Source organism: Ambystoma mexicanum, chromosome 1q (genome assembly GCF_040938575.1).
Source record: "Ambystoma mexicanum isolate Mex_15411 chromosome 1q, UKY_AmexF1_1, whole genome shotgun sequence".
Lineage (NCBI taxonomy): Eukaryota > Metazoa > Chordata > Amphibia > Caudata > Ambystomatidae > Ambystoma > Ambystoma mexicanum.
In genome coordinates this window covers 1,183,844,040-1,183,860,969 of record NC_090922.1, presented here as the reverse complement: position 1 = coordinate 1,183,860,969, position 16,930 = coordinate 1,183,844,040, and positions in this window count along the sequence as shown.

Here is a 16,930-nt window from a genome sequence, read left to right as displayed (position 1 = left end):
CATTGCCTTATCCCAATCTTGACCCATCCCATCTTTTAATTCAGAATCATAGTGTTGTCCGAACCTTTCCTGCACTGATTTTTCTCATTTGTTTTATAAAATCATAAGTCATTAGTGCTTTTGAGTAAGAAAAGTAAATCACAGAACGGAAACTAGAGTATCACACATGAATGGTTACGCTGGCCACGTAACTGTGGAAATTCACGTGCGACATTCTCGTTTTCATAGTCATAATGTAGTGTAAGCAAACATATCTTTCATTTTCAAAGTGCATTTCTGATTTCCATCCTCGCGCCTATTTAAAAAAAAAAAACTCTCACTAAAACCTCTATAACTCCCTCAGTTTTTATGATAGAAAGACAATTCTACAACTCCTACTTGTACCTGACATTCGTAGCTATCCAATTCTCCCATTATCGCGAATACCACGCAAGGAAAAGTTTGCCGTGAATTACAATTCTGAATTGTTTTTACACGTGTGAATTAGCTTTAAATTGCTTCCAACTTGGACTTTGAGATTTCAAATGTTTTCTTTTGAATAAATCATAGTTTGTGATTGTGTGCAACTGTTCAAAGCGGCTCCCTTAGGAATGTATAACAACTTAAGTATTTTTGACCACATTTGGTGTTTTTGCTCAGTCAATTCTAAAGACAATTTCAATGCCATTCTGACAGCTGAAAAGCCAATTCCGTTTTTCTCTTGTGTTTGAAGGGGGAAGGTGGGCCTGATATTCTGTTTGATTTGTGCTATTCCTTTATACCTGCTCTCTCCTCCAATCTCTTTACATTCTCTATTAGGGGGTTGAGGGGTGTTGTAGGGGGAACCTCTAACCATAGTGCCATCTGTTATAAACCAACACAACAGTATTCTTTTCAGTGCTGCATTTGTTTTTGAGTGCTGATTACTGGATTCCTAGTGTATTAAAGATATTATTCTGTGTTCTGTCACCCCATTGGTGATTGTTGTTTACCTATTAAAATACATTGTGATAACATTTTAAATACATAAATAAATATTTACCTTTGCAAACTAGCCTGATCCTGGTTCAGTGTGACGGGGGCAGGGGGTCTCAGGAGAAGGGTGTGATATGAGTGGTATATCGTTCAAAATATTGAACTTATAGACAAAAATAAATAAGGGTTCATATTGTGCACTATATTCTGGGCTTGACTTGGGTGTGTGTCAGAATGAAATCACACTACCACGCAAAACCTATGACAGCAGTCAGACCATTCCTTTCCAAAGGAAACTCTATTACCATCCTACGAGCCATCACTGGCTCAAGACTAGATTACTGCAATGCCCTCTTCTTAGGAATCTACACAAAAACATGGCCAAACTACAGGTCATTCAAAATAATGCCATATGAGCTGCCCTAGGCATCCCAAAAAGACAGCACATCACAGCTGCAAGGAAAGAAGCCCAATGGCTTCCTATCAAAGAGAGAGTCCTCTTCAAAACCCTTGCTCTGTCTCATAAATGTATTCACCAAACCGCTCCTACCTACTTTGCTGAAAGAGTTCACCCCATCCCCACGACCAGACCCACAAGAATGCCTTATGCGAACATGCTCACAGAGCCCAAATTCAAGAGAGCTCGAGCTGGTGGCACCAGCTTCCCATACTTATCAGCTACACAATGGAACACCCTACCACTTACTCTTCGTGGTGAAAGCTCACACCTAGCTTTCAGAATAGCTCTAAAAACACTTCTCTTCCCCTAAGCATGGCTCACACCACAGCTACCTTGAACCCACAGCTGCCTTAAATGCGGAATTAATTGTTCTGTATCACCAATGTTTTTGTGATGTAATGTAAGACATGTCAATACATATCCTTCCCTTCTGTAACTAAGTGTAACTACAAGTAACATGCTGCGATGCCCAGGGGCCGCTTTGTGCGCTATACACATATAAATAAATAAATAAATAAATAAAACATTAGTTATAACTTCTGAACCCACTGTCCGATTAGAAAACAAAATGTAGATCTGAATTCAGCAGAAACATCACAATCATATATATATTTAATTGCATAATTGTTCATCATTTGTATATATTAATAACTCAATCATGCATGAAGTAAACAAAAACATAACTGATATCCCTGGATTCAGAACATCCTTGCGACTCTGAATATGCTATGGTTATCAACATCACATGTCCATCACATGTCCATCACATGTCCATTTTGAGAATTATTTGATAAATTAATATTATAGGTCAATAGACGTTTCACCAGGAAATGAGGCAGCTAATTAGTAGCTAATTATTTCATTTCAAATTCACTGGGCTATTGGAGGCAAGAAAGAGAGCCCTAGTGGATGTGAGAAAGTGAAGGCAACCTATCACAGGCTCTGACTAACCCAGTGCCTTGATGCCTACGGGTTTAGAGCACTTAAGAAATGCAAAAATAAAATAAATAAATAAATAAAATGCTGCATATAATTGCTGTGTATTTACACAGAAACACTTAGCAAGAAAGGAGAGTTCTTGAGAAAACAGAGAACCAAGAGAACCTAGTCTGACAGGCGAGGAGTGGATTTGGATTCCACCTAATGTATCGATCGGACATCTTCTTAAAAGGGACTTTTCCCACATTGTAAAACACATGGTGCACAAGATCCTGTGCTGGGGTAAAATCCTGAATTGGTGATGCTGGGAGAGAGGGGACCTACACACAGTAAGGGCTGCAAATGGGAATACCACATTGGACTTGATGAGGAGAAATGGTAAAAGACCTCTTGTGTGACTGTGAGATTTTGTGTTGAGAGATTTGTAGTGTTGTGGGGTGACAACTGTGTCTCTTCATTACTTACTGTAGGGGAGACATAGCCATACATTGACATTAATTATTGGAGCAAGAACAGTTACTTTTTTGAATAGTGTATTATAGTTAAACAATTAACCTGCACAATACAAATATAAATAGTGCATTACATATATATCATAAATATAATCATATACATTGTTCATAAGTATTAACAGCAATACATTTTTTAGAGTAAAAATTGAAATCAAAATGAAATATTAATCACTAAACGTACTAGATGACAATTCTGTTATTATATGCTTCCTTAGTTGGTAAATGAATACTATGCATCTGCCAAGTAAGTAAGACCAGAATTTGTCTGTGACCCCATCAAGGACATATCATGTGGCTGTCCCTGAAGAACCTTAGTAATTCTGTATATTAATTCAATCGATGACTAGTGGCTTCCAATGTTTTGTGACATAGCCTACATATTCTGTCATCACAAGGAATACGTACCAAGCACCAGTAACCATAAATGATGGTAGTAAGTTAAAACACAATTGTATGATGATAGTCAAGTAGTTAGTCGGGGCAAAGTAACTAAAGAATTACATTGAATATTCTTTATTGCTGCTAAGCTTGGCAAGATGCTTTACATTGTCCATCCGATCACATAAGTAGACCTTTTCTATAAACTCTTTTTTCAATGACCAATAATCCATATTTATGCCCATATTCCAACTGATCTTGTTGTGAAATGCATAACATGCATTAGCAAAGCTTATTAGCACTTTTGATTCATGACATTTTGATTTAATAATGGTTCTAATTAGGATAAAATAGAGGTATCGGTGCCTCATATTATTTTAAACAGAAGTGAGTTGCGTTTGATCTTGTGATGAGTTAAAAGGACATCAGTCCTAATTTCAATCGGATAGCTTTTATTGATGCACCCTTTGACAAACCAAGTAGGGTATGCCATATTTACCCCTTCACTGCCCTGCAAGGCTTTAAGCCTTTTTATCTCTTTTCCATATAAGTGAGTGAAAATTAGTGCAGACAGTCTTTCAAATGTGATCATATGGCCTTATTTGTAAAATGATTTGGGGAAAAACAATAGGCAAGTGGGGTGATAGTCTGGGAGCAGTATTAGGTAATATTTCTGGCAACGGAAGGCCTCTTACTAAAATCCTGTTGTTGCATTCTCTTTTTAGCTTTACAGGTAGGGTGCAAGATATAGATGGTGGAGGGAGTAGGTGGGTACAGGGGAAGCATCTCCTGTAAAAAAAAGGCAAAAAGAGCAGAAATGCTGGTGACAGCAATTTTACCAGCAACATCCTACTGGAGACAATATGACCTACAGCTCTTGTGAGCAAATGCGCAAATTAGTTAAAGTTGTGCATGCCATGATTCTAGGTATAACTATTTTGAGTTGGGGCTGCCCAGAATTATTTTGGTGGATTTTTCCCTGGTAGCATACATTATGTTATCTTGCATTTGTATAGCACCTCCTTCCATAGTTTATGTCTTTGAAGCATGTTGCCTGTCAGAGATGCAAAGGAGGAGTAGTGGTAGGGAGAAGCAAAGTCAGGTAGATAGTTGAAATGCAGGCGAGGGATAGATAAGATGCACAGGAAGGCATGAGAAGGAAAAGGTGCAGGATCTATGCGTACAATTGGACAGAATTTAGTGTGAAACTCAACTGTATTCTAGTGGGTGCATCGCAAAGAGGAGGGATAGTTGGAGAGGAGGTGTTCTCTGCGCAAGGGGGAATGTCTTGTAATTACTCACTGCACAGTGAACCTGGGTATGTTGAGGCCATGCCCAAGTAAATAAATGCAGCAATACTCTTACACTTACTTCCATAGTCCCCCAACAACATTTGGGAAGTGTTTTATGCCAGAAATTCAAATTTGTCCATTTGCAAAAGCTACCTGAAAAGCAAGCAAAAAAAACAAAAGTCACACTTTGGTTTCCTCATTTTTTACATGGTTACCAAAACCCTAGACTTGTGCGCAAAGTGCTTTTGGCTAAACTGTGTCATGGTGCACGAAGGCATGTAGAAAACTATGCCCAAGAAAACACATTGTGAAAAACCCCTCTAATTACTCCTCTAGGCACAGCCACACATGGCCAGTTTCTATGTATGGGAAAGCTGGAAGGCAATAAGGGCATATTTAACTGAGGCTGGGATTTGGGCCACAGCTTCCTTGGGAGCAGAAGCCCAGTCTGGCGTCCTGGAGGTGCCCAAGTGCTGCTAGGGCCTTTATGGTAATGGTTATATAAGTGCGCGAGGCGGAAATCCTTGCAGGCTTATGTGAGTTAATTTACATAATCCTGCCTTTTACTAGCCTTATCACCCTGGGCTGCAGTTACTGTGTACTGTTAATAGAGGGCATCATGCAAATGTTACGTCAATGCAGGGGTGTATGGTCTTCTTAACAGATTAGCTTTCCAGGTCCACCTTTTTTTATGTGTGCGCGTGACCTAACCAGCTAGCATAAAAGGCAAATGACATTATATTCTCCCGATCTCCATCACTCCTTTCCTGGGCAAACTCCTGGAAAAGCAGGACATCTCCCAGAGTAATCTTCACACTGAATCTGTTGGTTGTCTCCATGACCATCAGTCTGCCTTCAGAGCAGCCAGAAGCACGGAAACTGTTCTCCTGAACATCCGTGAAGACCTGCTCTCTGACCATGATTCTAATCTCCCCTCTGTCCTCATCTTACTCCATCTCTCTTCTGCCTTTGACATAGTCAACCATGCCGTCCTGCTGAATCATCCCTGTGTAACCTCACATATCAGGCCCTGGCCTAGCTTACCTTGTTCCTCTGTGATCGACCCTCCCATGTCCAACTTGAGTCCTTCCTTTCCTCTATCTCACTCTCTACCTGTGCTGTTCCCCAGGGGTCTAACCAATTCGTGGCACCTCTCGCCCACCGCATTGCCACTCTGTGCTCCAACTTTCAGTGCTATGTGGATGACGTTTTCAGGCTCCCCTCTGCCACCTCTACTCCTTCTCTCATCTCTGTCTATCTGTCTATTCCTCATCGGCACACCTGCCCCCTCCATTCCTGTCACTCTCTGGCCAGCCTCCCTTGGCCCTCTTCCTGCTACCAACTGTAAGGCTAAGAACCTCAGGGACATCTTCGACTCCACACTCTCCTTTTCACCTCACTGATGTATCTAAGAAGTCAAGCTACCAACTGCACCTCCTCAGAGGTATTCTTCCTTTTTTCTCTCCTTCCCATAGAAGCTCACTGTCTCTAGAGCTCTGGTTCTCTCTAGGCTGGACTACTGTAACAGCCTCTTTCTAAATCTGCCTGCTTCTACTCTTCGCCCCCTGCTCATCCAGAATAGGACTACAAGACTTGTCTTTGGCCTCAAGCCCATGGATCATATCTCTCCAGCACTGAAATCTCTACATTGGCTCCCAGTGGCTGCAAGGATTAAGTTCAATATCCTCTGCATTGTCCACAAGGCCTTCTCAGGCCTGGGTCCTCAATACCTCCAACTCTCTCTTTGTGAATACCTTCCTATTCAAGCTATTCGCTCCTCCACCTCAAACTCCCTCAGGGTAAGTCGCTTCTCCAAGCAATGAGTTGGTGGTAGATCTCTTTCTTTGGCTGGGCCTCCCTCTGGAACAGCCTCCCTGAAACTTGAGGAGAACCGTTTCTGTTCCAGAAGCACCTCAAGACCTTCCTATTTGCTTCTGCCTTCTCTCTTCCTCTCCCCTGCTGATTTTCTGTCTGATTCTGCACTGGTCACCTGGCTACCTTCGGATTTCGGGCCCAGATCCCTGCCCGCCCAGTTGCGCACCTGCACTGCTTCCCGGCAACCCTTGCACTTGAGTCTGTATCTGTAAGCCTACATTCCCCCTACCTGCACTTTTGGACACCTGCTGTCTGCACTTACCCTTGCACCTGCCACCTGCTGGCCGCACTTGTTATTGTTTTGATCCCAAGTACAGCACTGCCCCTCCCATTGGCACTTTTTGACTCTCCCCTCCCTTGCACTTGCACAATATCAATGTCACTTTCCCTAGTAAGATCATTGTCTCTGTCCTCCCTCTGTTCCCCTTTCCTTGCCTCATCACGCCTTGACACACTTGTCTATAGGTGCGTTACATATCATATCATAAATCATATCATTGGTACATACAGTAGCACTCAGGTAGATTCTAGTTAGCATGCATTTATCTTTGAGAAAAGAACACTTTGATCCCGGCAGACTTAGACACTTTGATCCCGGCAGACAAAGACATTAAAACATGTTTCTACAGTTTAAAAACATGACATGGCATAGCATAACATAATACAGTATAGCATATTAAACCTAATTCGTTGTAGCCCTACCATCTTGTGCTTCGCTAACACTTCTCCGTCCCATACTTTGGCCAATGAGGTCAATGTTTTCTTTAATGATAAGGTAAATCCATTCATAAGAACATTGACAAACTACTACTACAATAACTCCCTTTTTGATCCAGGATTGTCCATTAGCTCCAATCCCTATGCTGCCTGTTTTCTCCTTTTCATTGGTAGACTCAGAGGATATCAAAGCCCTGATTCAGAATTTGAAATCTATCATGAATTCGATCCCATCCCAGCTTATCTGGCAGTGCAACATGCTCCATCTCTTAAACCTTATTTAGTGGATTTTGTGAATGCTTTCCTAATCCAGGGGTCGGTACCTCAAGTCCTTACGCCCTTGTTAAAAAAAATCTACAGTGGCCATCAGGTGTTGGAAAATTACTGACCTATCGTAGGCCTGCCTTGGACTGCAAAAATACTGGAAAGGTAGTTACCATACAGCTGCACACTTACATGGAGGAAAATGACATTCTAGATATCTTCCAGTCTGGTTTCAGACTGGGTCACAGGACTGAGACTGCACTGGTGCCTGTGTGGGATGACATTTTAAGGGTCACTGATGAAGGTGATCTGAGAATGTTGATCATGTTCGATCTGTCAGCGGCCTTTGATACAGTAGACTTTAGTCATCTGCTAAAGGCTTTAGGTGGTTTGCCAGGTTTCGGAGGGTGTACTGAAGTGGTTTCCTTCTTTTTTAGAGCATAGGACTCAAGTAGTCAAACTTGGAGGCCTTTGTTCTGATGACCTCCCAGTCCTTTCTGGAGGATCACAGGAGTTGTCACTGTCCCCAATACTGTTCAATTTATATCTCGGACCTCTAGGTTTAATTCGAAGTATCACTCCTATGCAGACGATACACAAATGTATGTCGTATTAAAATCCACCCTAGAAGCAACATACCATTTCCAGCCTGTGCTAATGCCGTTAAAAACTTGATGACTGAAAGAACGCTTCAGGTTAAACCTAATAAAACAGAGGTGATAGTGTTTGTTCCAAAAATCTCCTTAAAGATTACTATGATACATCCTCCTGCCCTGCCATTTTTGACGCAGACACTTCCTATTCTAGCAAGTATCTTTGGACTATAATGCTCAGGTTTCAGAGGTAGTTAAAGCCGTTTTCTATCAGTTCAGTCTATTGAACCATATTTTGCTGTTCATTCCTGAACCAGACCGGGCTGTGGTCGTGGGGACCATGATGAAGTTCAGGTTTGACCACTGTGGCACTCAACTTCTGGGCGCCCCAGAGAGTCAATTGCATCGTCTACTATAATTTACCAAAAAGGGTTCCCATCTCCACATATTGGAGGAGATTGCACTGGCTTCCAGTTAAGAAAAGGATTGAATTCGGAATACTTTGCCTGATTAACAAGTGCATCTAAGGAACGCCACCCAGATATCTGGTATAAAAAAATAATCTTTATCAGCCATCTTGAGCTTTGTGCTCATCTTGCCAAAATCAGTTGGTTGTCCCTTTCTCTCATTATGCTACCCGCAGGGACTGTTGTTTTTCCATCAGTGGTATTCGTCTTTTGAATTTACTTCCTGCTGAATTGTGGGATATCCTTCCCATTGCTGTCTCCCGCTAAAAGCTGAACACTTATTTGTTTCAATGAATTAGGAACTCTGTGATTATAACATCCGGTCCTAGATGCAGGTTCTCTGCTTGATTCAAGAAGGATTTGCACGTAACAAATGGTAAATCATCATCATCATCATCAGCACTTCAAAACAGCAAGGCTGGGCATAGAGAATAACGCTTAGTATGGGCACACAGCAAAACATCACACGCACATACACACTGTGCTCCAGACTCACCTTCTGCTGCTCTTGGGGTGACTGATTTCAAGATGATATGGCTGCTCTTTAGTAAGAAAATACCATGGGTCTTCAAAGGCAATGGACTCTACCCCTCACACCTTCCTTCACTCTGCCCTGGTGCAAATCGCTGTTTCCTTTCATTAAGTGGTGCCATTCCCCCTTTGATTAAGAGGTGTTTTCCATCTTGGCCAGAGGGAGGAACATTTGGATGGTATTTGGTGGGTGAGTGACAGCTTAGCCTTTGAAACAACTGGTGGCTTTCATAAATGGAGTTTTTATTTTATTAAGCCCTAGGCTTGCACTTCTTGGCACAATGCTTAAGGACCAAAATCATGTAAGCGGCTCTGCAATGGTCAGACTATTTTGTCTTCCACAGTGTTATGGTAAGCATGAACATGTTGAAGCCCTACCAAGGAAACACAGCTGGAAACCCCCTTCTGTCTACTTTCCTAGGGCCCCCAACAATGTTTGAGAGGGGTTTTATGTCAGAATTTGCCAATTTTTGCAACAGCTCCCTCAAAAGCGAGCTAACACATCTTTGATTGATTTGGGCAGTTTCCTTTGTAATGCCATCAACCCTTGGCTGGTGCTTCTAGGCAGAGGGCTTAAGGGCCCAAAGCATGTCATATTTATAGTACTTTTCATTCAGTAACATTTTCATAGGGTGCTTTTTTGCATACAGTGAATGGATTTTGAGTTGGGGTGAACGGTTGAAATAAAAGGTGTAGGGTAAGGTTGAAAAGTCTGTGATGGGCTAGGGATGAATGGGTATCAGGTGATAATTTTGCCACGAAAAAAGTAATCAGGTTGGTGACTTTCTTTTAAAAATGCATTAATGATGCACCCTCCAGGCTATCAAGCACTTTCCCCAAATATTCTTGGACTAGAGGTAAGAATACATATTATATCACTCCTAGAATATTTGGGGAAAGAATTTTGCTAGCCAGGAAAAAGTCACCAGAACCTGACAACTGTTTCACACCAACATTATTACATGGATCTGATGAATGGGTTAGAGTAAATCACTAGGTGTAAATGGTTGTTTGGAGGATAAGTGGAGAAGTGGTGAAGAGTAGTATGTGAAGAGCTTGATGTGAAGGATGAGGAGGCAAAAGATTATGGTGAGGCGGGTTAGTGGCAATGGGTTTTGGAGGCGATTAGTTAGGGTACAACAGGTTATAAAAAATGCAACTGTTGTGAAGGAGAGGTCCCAAAGGTAAAATCAAATTGATGGAAATTCTTGCATTTAATGTTGAGCAGCTTGAGGAAAATACACTCACTGAAAATGGTTCATGAGAAAAAAAACACATCCTCAAAACATAGGTCTGTATGTTGCTTAGGAAGATAACAAGTGTGTATCTTCCCCTCCTCTGTCCACCCCACCACCCCCATACCTTTTGGCTTGCTTGTTCACCAACTCATTGATCCAAAGTCTGGGCTGTCCCTGATTAAACTGATTGAAATATGATAAACTTTTTTAAGGGGAGCCTGTTTCACCTATGTTTCATTTGGTATTGCTAATTTACCGGGACATGGGAAGTGGTACAACAATGAGAACTTCACTTTCAGATACCACACTACACACTAATTCTCTTGAACTATAAAGTTACATTTCCAGCTAGATTATGTGTCTTGCTTAATTTACTTTACCCATGAACATGGATTTCAACTTACCCCAAGTGGAATGAACTAATTTGTGATTCTGTACTCAACAAACATTAAAACCATTTCTGAAAGGCAAACTGCCTCCAGAACCACCCAGAAAATCTCGTTGCAGATACAAACCAACACTACAAAACGGGACTGGCATTCAGCTGTATTATATTGAATGCTGATAAACCCTTCCTATGGGCTACAGCCATCAAGGAATCCTTTCAGGGTCACTCTGCACCACTCATCCAAGGAGGGACATTAATCACTTTTCTTCACAAGCCACCCACAGACTGCAGTTAATGTGTACAGAAATGGTCCAATCCTGGAACAAGCCAAACCTAAACGGAACTGCTCCTCTGCAGGCTAATCTCTTACTGCACGAGGACAGTGAGCGATGTGGCCAACAACCATTCTGCTAGACATACAGATATGAACAAACCCAATCTATAAAAGAGAACCATCACTTATTGTATTTATTTCAAGTGAAAGGTGTTTCACCCTGAAACATTTAAAGAATAAAGCAACAGTCATTGTGGCAGTCCTTAATGGGATCCGCGCATAAGTTGGAAAAATAGTGAGCAGTTGACTTGTGGTTGGTGAGGTATAAATGGCACAGAAACCAAGAACATGATTTTTCATAACATGCAGGGAACTTCACAGGAAGCCATATTCAGGTCCATGTTACCAATACAGACCAGACAGGTTCTACCGGACACTCTACCATACAAAATCTCACATCTCAGCTATAGAATGACAGCTAAAACCAGTAGACAGTCTACCAAACATATCATTAATGAGAGTAATAAACCTAAAGACCTTCAATAATTTGGACAATAGAAGCCATCAATATTCAGTCAGCTAACAACAATGTGTCTACGGTACATGATCTAATCTTGGAACACAATCTTGATCTTCTATTGGGTCACTGAAAAATTGGTTTCCCCCACTTTCATGGCAATATTAGATACCTTATTACCCCATGGCTATAAAGCTATGACCACCATTCCACTAGTGAAGTGTAAATGAAACCATATCCCTACTAACTAACTGCATATAGACTAGCGAGGAGTGACACACTTTGCCTAGATCACTGATTAGAACTTTGTACTGACCTTCAAAAATTGACACAATAAAATCTTGATCTTAGATGACCTCAATTTGTGGCACGCATGCAAATCAAACAAAAAAACTCAATAATAAAGAAGCTTTGGTTATGTACCAAACATTATCCTAACCGCACACAAAAGTTGACCAGCCTTACCATGCATCCTTTCATAACAGAGCAATTCTGGACTGCTCATCACAACTCACTGGAGAAATCCTTCTCCAATCCCTAGAAGATAACAGAGGAGACGGGTAAGATACATGTGGAGTTCTCTGAGGAACATCAAGAAAGAAAATGTTGAAACGACTTTTGTAATCCCCATCTGCTAAATTATTATTATTATGACCTAGACTTTGAATGTCCAGAACCCATTTTTGACGCCATGGTTTAGAACAAAAATACAAAAAAAAACCAAAGATATTCTGGCTCGTTTGTGCTGGAAAATCCAAAACCCGAGAAACAAAATGGAGGTACAACCTTCATATTGCCATAATAAAAAGGAAAGAAGAATAGTAGAATGAAATTGAAGAACCAAGAAAAGGAGCATGCATGTCTCAGATATTTTAGAGGGTTCTTATTAACAATTAAGAGAGTCAAACAAACATATCTATCAAACATGTGCACTTTTGTCAATCTCTAACTTACCGCTGTTCTATTCCATCACTGGCGATACAATTGTAGGCATCAGGAGATAAGGAGAAATATACAGCGAGTCATATTCTAATAACAACAATTCACTTCTTGCTTCTATAATTAGACCCCCAAAAGGTCTTCCTTTGAAATTCTGATGTGCCTTCCTCTGTATAATTGAATAACCTTCTAAAAGAACCTCATGAGCTAACCAAGTCCCTTCTAATGCAAACACCTCTGCCTCTAACAGAAATGATAGCTCTATAGGTTTAGCAGAAAAGGATCCAAATCCTCTGGTATTGGTATCTCAACTCTATTAAACCCATAGCCCATAAAAAAAAATAGAGTATGATAGAATAAGCTCGGTAATAATGGGGGAAACCAAATAGATGATGGCCCAATTTGCACCCTGACCAGATGATAATTCAACAAGGGTGATATCGCTTGACGAAATCATGTCTATTGTGTTATTTGATGAATTAGTTCCAACACATTTTCCTGGTTCAAGAACGGGCTACTTGTGGTTGCATACAAGTCAATTATTATAATTGTTTCGTGTTCACGCTTTTATTTCTTAAGGTATCTAATAAAGATTCATTCTGTGCTAAGCCCACTTTACTTCTAGCCTTTTTGGGGATTATGTCTTCCATTTCTGCCACAATAAAAGACTCTATCAATTCAGTATATGAGCTTAGTTCTTCATGTTGTGGTACAGTGTTCTGCTTTGTCTTAAACCAGTTGGTTTTCTGTGAGCCTCCCGGTTTATTAAGTAACCAAGTTTCTAGTGAGTCCTTTTTATTTAGTTGTTTCTTATTTTGTCAGTACTCACCTGTCAATTTATACTGGCTTTGTAATTCTGTACATACCACATTTCTTGGTGATATCACAGCAAGAGATTGAGCTACCTTTCAAGCCGTATCTTTTGTTTAAGATTTTTTGTATTTCTATTTTTTTCACATTTGTTTGAATAGCTGTTTAAACCTTCGTGCTTGGGTTTTGAAAAATGTTATGGAAAGTATGACATTATCCTAATTTTCAGAACAAAAAACGGTTTCATTCTCCTTATTTAATTTACTGAGGTACTCAGGTATGTTGTTTTCAATAGACCACTTATCAGGATCCTCCACTATTTTATCTGGAGGTGGGTTTCCAATATTAACATTGCTATGGCAGTTTTTGCAGAACCACATCAACCAATGTTGTCAATCCCTCCTTTAATATCTGTTGATCCTTATACATGGAGTTACAAATAGTAAAAAGTGCTTTTAAAATTCTTAAATATTCTGAATCTTTGTGTTGTTCATCTTCCGAAGAGTCAGTGGTTGAGTAAGAATAAGTATCTGCTGGCGATGATGAATGCACACTGGCTGCTATGTTTGCCAGGTCCGGAGACATGGCAAAGTTAGTATATGGAAGATCAGTGGCTGCCATCTCATCAACAGTAAAGTTAGAGAGTAACTCTATTTGTTCTGTTCCAAACATTCTGTTAGATTAACTGTGAAGTACCAAACAGAAATTCAATAACGAATTGTTATTGATTGGTTCAGAATCTGATATTTCAAATCGCATATATTCATTCAACTTTTTCCAAGAATTTCCTAGACACTTAGGGCCTCATTACGACACTGGCATTACGGGGTAAACGGTGCCGTAAAAGGTGCCGGCGCTGTTTACCACATTCTGCCTCATTACGAGGTCCCCTCGCGGGACCCAGGAAGCTAAGCCTGGTCAAGCCAGGCGTGCTTACCAGGTCCCGCGAGGGGAAGAGGGAGAAAACAACAGGCCAACTCGTAATGGCCCGTTGTTTGCTCCCTCTCCCATTCCCATTCAGCCCTAAGGGGGCTGAATGGGAATGGGGAAGGACCTGGTCCGGGTCCTTGGAGGGAGGAATTACCGGGCCTTCCGAACTCGGAATGGCCCAGTAATTCCTCATTCTGAGGACCCGGACCCGGACGCGATTTCGGCGGCAGCCATGCCACCAATAGCGGCATCGCTACCGCTGAGGTCGTAATGAGGCCCTTAGTCAGTGGATCATTTACATCACATGTTCTAGGCACAGTCGTTAGTAAAGCCCTTGGTGTTAGTGGACCATTTTGGCTGGTTTCAGCACACACCCATTCATCAGAATCCGGTTTCATGAAATCAACTAAAATTTGTGACATAAAAGCCAAATGATATGCTCTAAAATTCAGCACTCCCAATCCTCCCTTAGCTACTGGCAATTGCAATTTGCTTAGTTTCAGTCTAGCAGGTTTCTGGTCCCATAGGTAATTTTGGATGAGTCTATCTATCTCTAGCCAGTATTTCTTACCACTATCTAAAGGGATCATACTTAGCACGTAGTTTATTCTTGGTGTCAGGGCCATTTTTAATGCATTAACCTTTCCCCTAAGGGATAGATGTAGAAATTTCCATCTCTCTAAGTCCATTTTGAATGATGTACAAACTGTATTCATATTCTCTTTGTTGAAGTCACCAATATTTGGTAAAATCCATACTCCCAAATATAGTATTTTTTCAGTTCTAAAACCCAAATGTGTATTAAGTATTTGTCACATTTGGGCACCAACGGAAGGACCTCCAATTTTGCCCATTTATTTTATAACCAGAGCATCGGTTAAAGGCAGTCACTATGTCCATAAGTAAAGGCAATTAATGATCAAGATTCTTCAGAACTAATAACAAGTCGTGAACATACAGCCACATTTTTTGTGGAAGACCCCAACAACTTATGCCCTGTCGACCCCTTTCTGCTCGCAATCCTATTGTCAATGGTTCTATCCTAATAACGAATAATAACGGGGACAATGGACACCCTTGTCTAGTACCACGCTTAAATTAAAAAAATGTCTGATCTTTGCCCATTGGTGTTTACGTCAGCAGTTGGATTGCAATAGAGCAGTTTAACCCAAGATTTAAATTGGTAGCCAAACCCCATTTTCTCAAGGACCGTGAACATAAATTGCCAATTTACCCTGTCGAAGGCTTTTCGGCGTCTAAAGATAGAACCGCAGCTTACTTTTCGTTTCATCAGTTTGGTTTCTGCTGCTTATCAATACTCTATTTCAGGCAATTCTGACTGTGCTACGCAACTGGTAATTTATTTTTATGTTTTGTCTTTCTGTTGAAGATAGTAAGCCCTTTAATGGAGCATTTATTAGTAGGTGACAAAATTTGACAATCACAACCCACTATGGGTCCGTATGTAATCCACTTCCCTAAGGGGCAGCATCGTTATTAATTTTCACTTGAGTAGGCTCCCCAGGGAAAAGTGATTATCAACACATTATATTTTGCAGTCACAGTCCTCCACTCGATTTAATTATCAACTTTAGCAGTAGTGTATGTCATGATCTATCAATCCAACTACTGGTGCTTCAGTTCGATTACAGCATGACATATTCTCAAGTTCAACCAGTTCCATCAATGGAATAAACGCTCACTGTTATCTTGATCCAAGGCAGTTTGCATGACTTGTTCATGTCACTTACTCTGATGAACAGATTCTCGTGCTGTTTGCCTGACAGCAGACTGCCAACACTCTCCAGACACTCCCTTGACGCGTCAGCGCACAGGAGGCTGAATTAAATAGTTTTACCAGCTGAGCAGTAGCAGGGCTGATTGGCCAATGTGGAAAACTCGGGTTTCAAATACAAACAAGCAGTCTCTCCTTCCGACTGCCAACATTCTCCAGACTCTCCCTTGAAGTGGTAGTGCACGGGAGGCTGGATTAAATAGTTTTACCAGCTGAGTAGCAGCAAGGCTGATTAGCCAACGTGGGAAGCTCATGTTTCCAACACAAAAGAGAAGTCTCTCCTGCCGACTGCCAACACTCTCCAGACACTCCCTTGACATGCCTAATTAATATTGATGTAATATGAACACCTATCAGGGCCTAAAATAAACCACTATCAAAGTCAATTGTCTGTTAAAGCAACTCCCCTGTACAATTCAGAGGTGCCTTCTGCGAGCAACAATAATTCCTCGAGACCCACTGACACGGGCGAGTTAAGGCCTGTGGTGCAGAACAGTGTTGCGTTGGCACAAGCACTCGATGTAGGCACATATGGGAATTGTAGTTCCTGTGTTGGGTCTACAATCGAAAGTTCATGCAAACTCTGCAATAAGGTAGTTTCATCTACCAAAATGGAAACACACAACAATCTGTCAGATAATACTGGATATCAAAAACATAAACTGTACGAAAACTGTTGCAAGTCATTATCTGCCCAATGGTTTGATAATGTTGTCTGAATGCCTCCAACTCTTATGGATACTGTTGAACCTTAATGACATAGATCAAAAAGCATTTATAGTGTGTGCCAGTCGATATTCTCATTCAAACCTATCTCAGCACTATTGGTCAAGAAAATGAGGCGATGTTCTTGTTCAAAGTGTCTTTTTTATCATTGGCTATGTTACCACTGGAATTAATTTTCAGCAATACAGTCCAAGGCAATCCCCCACACCGATGTACCATAATGGTAAAATGTCCCACTAATGCATTAGATACCTGTTTTCTTATGCAGCCGTTGTGTTCACATATCCTTGTTTTAACTTTACATTCAGTTTCACCTATGTACAATTTCTGA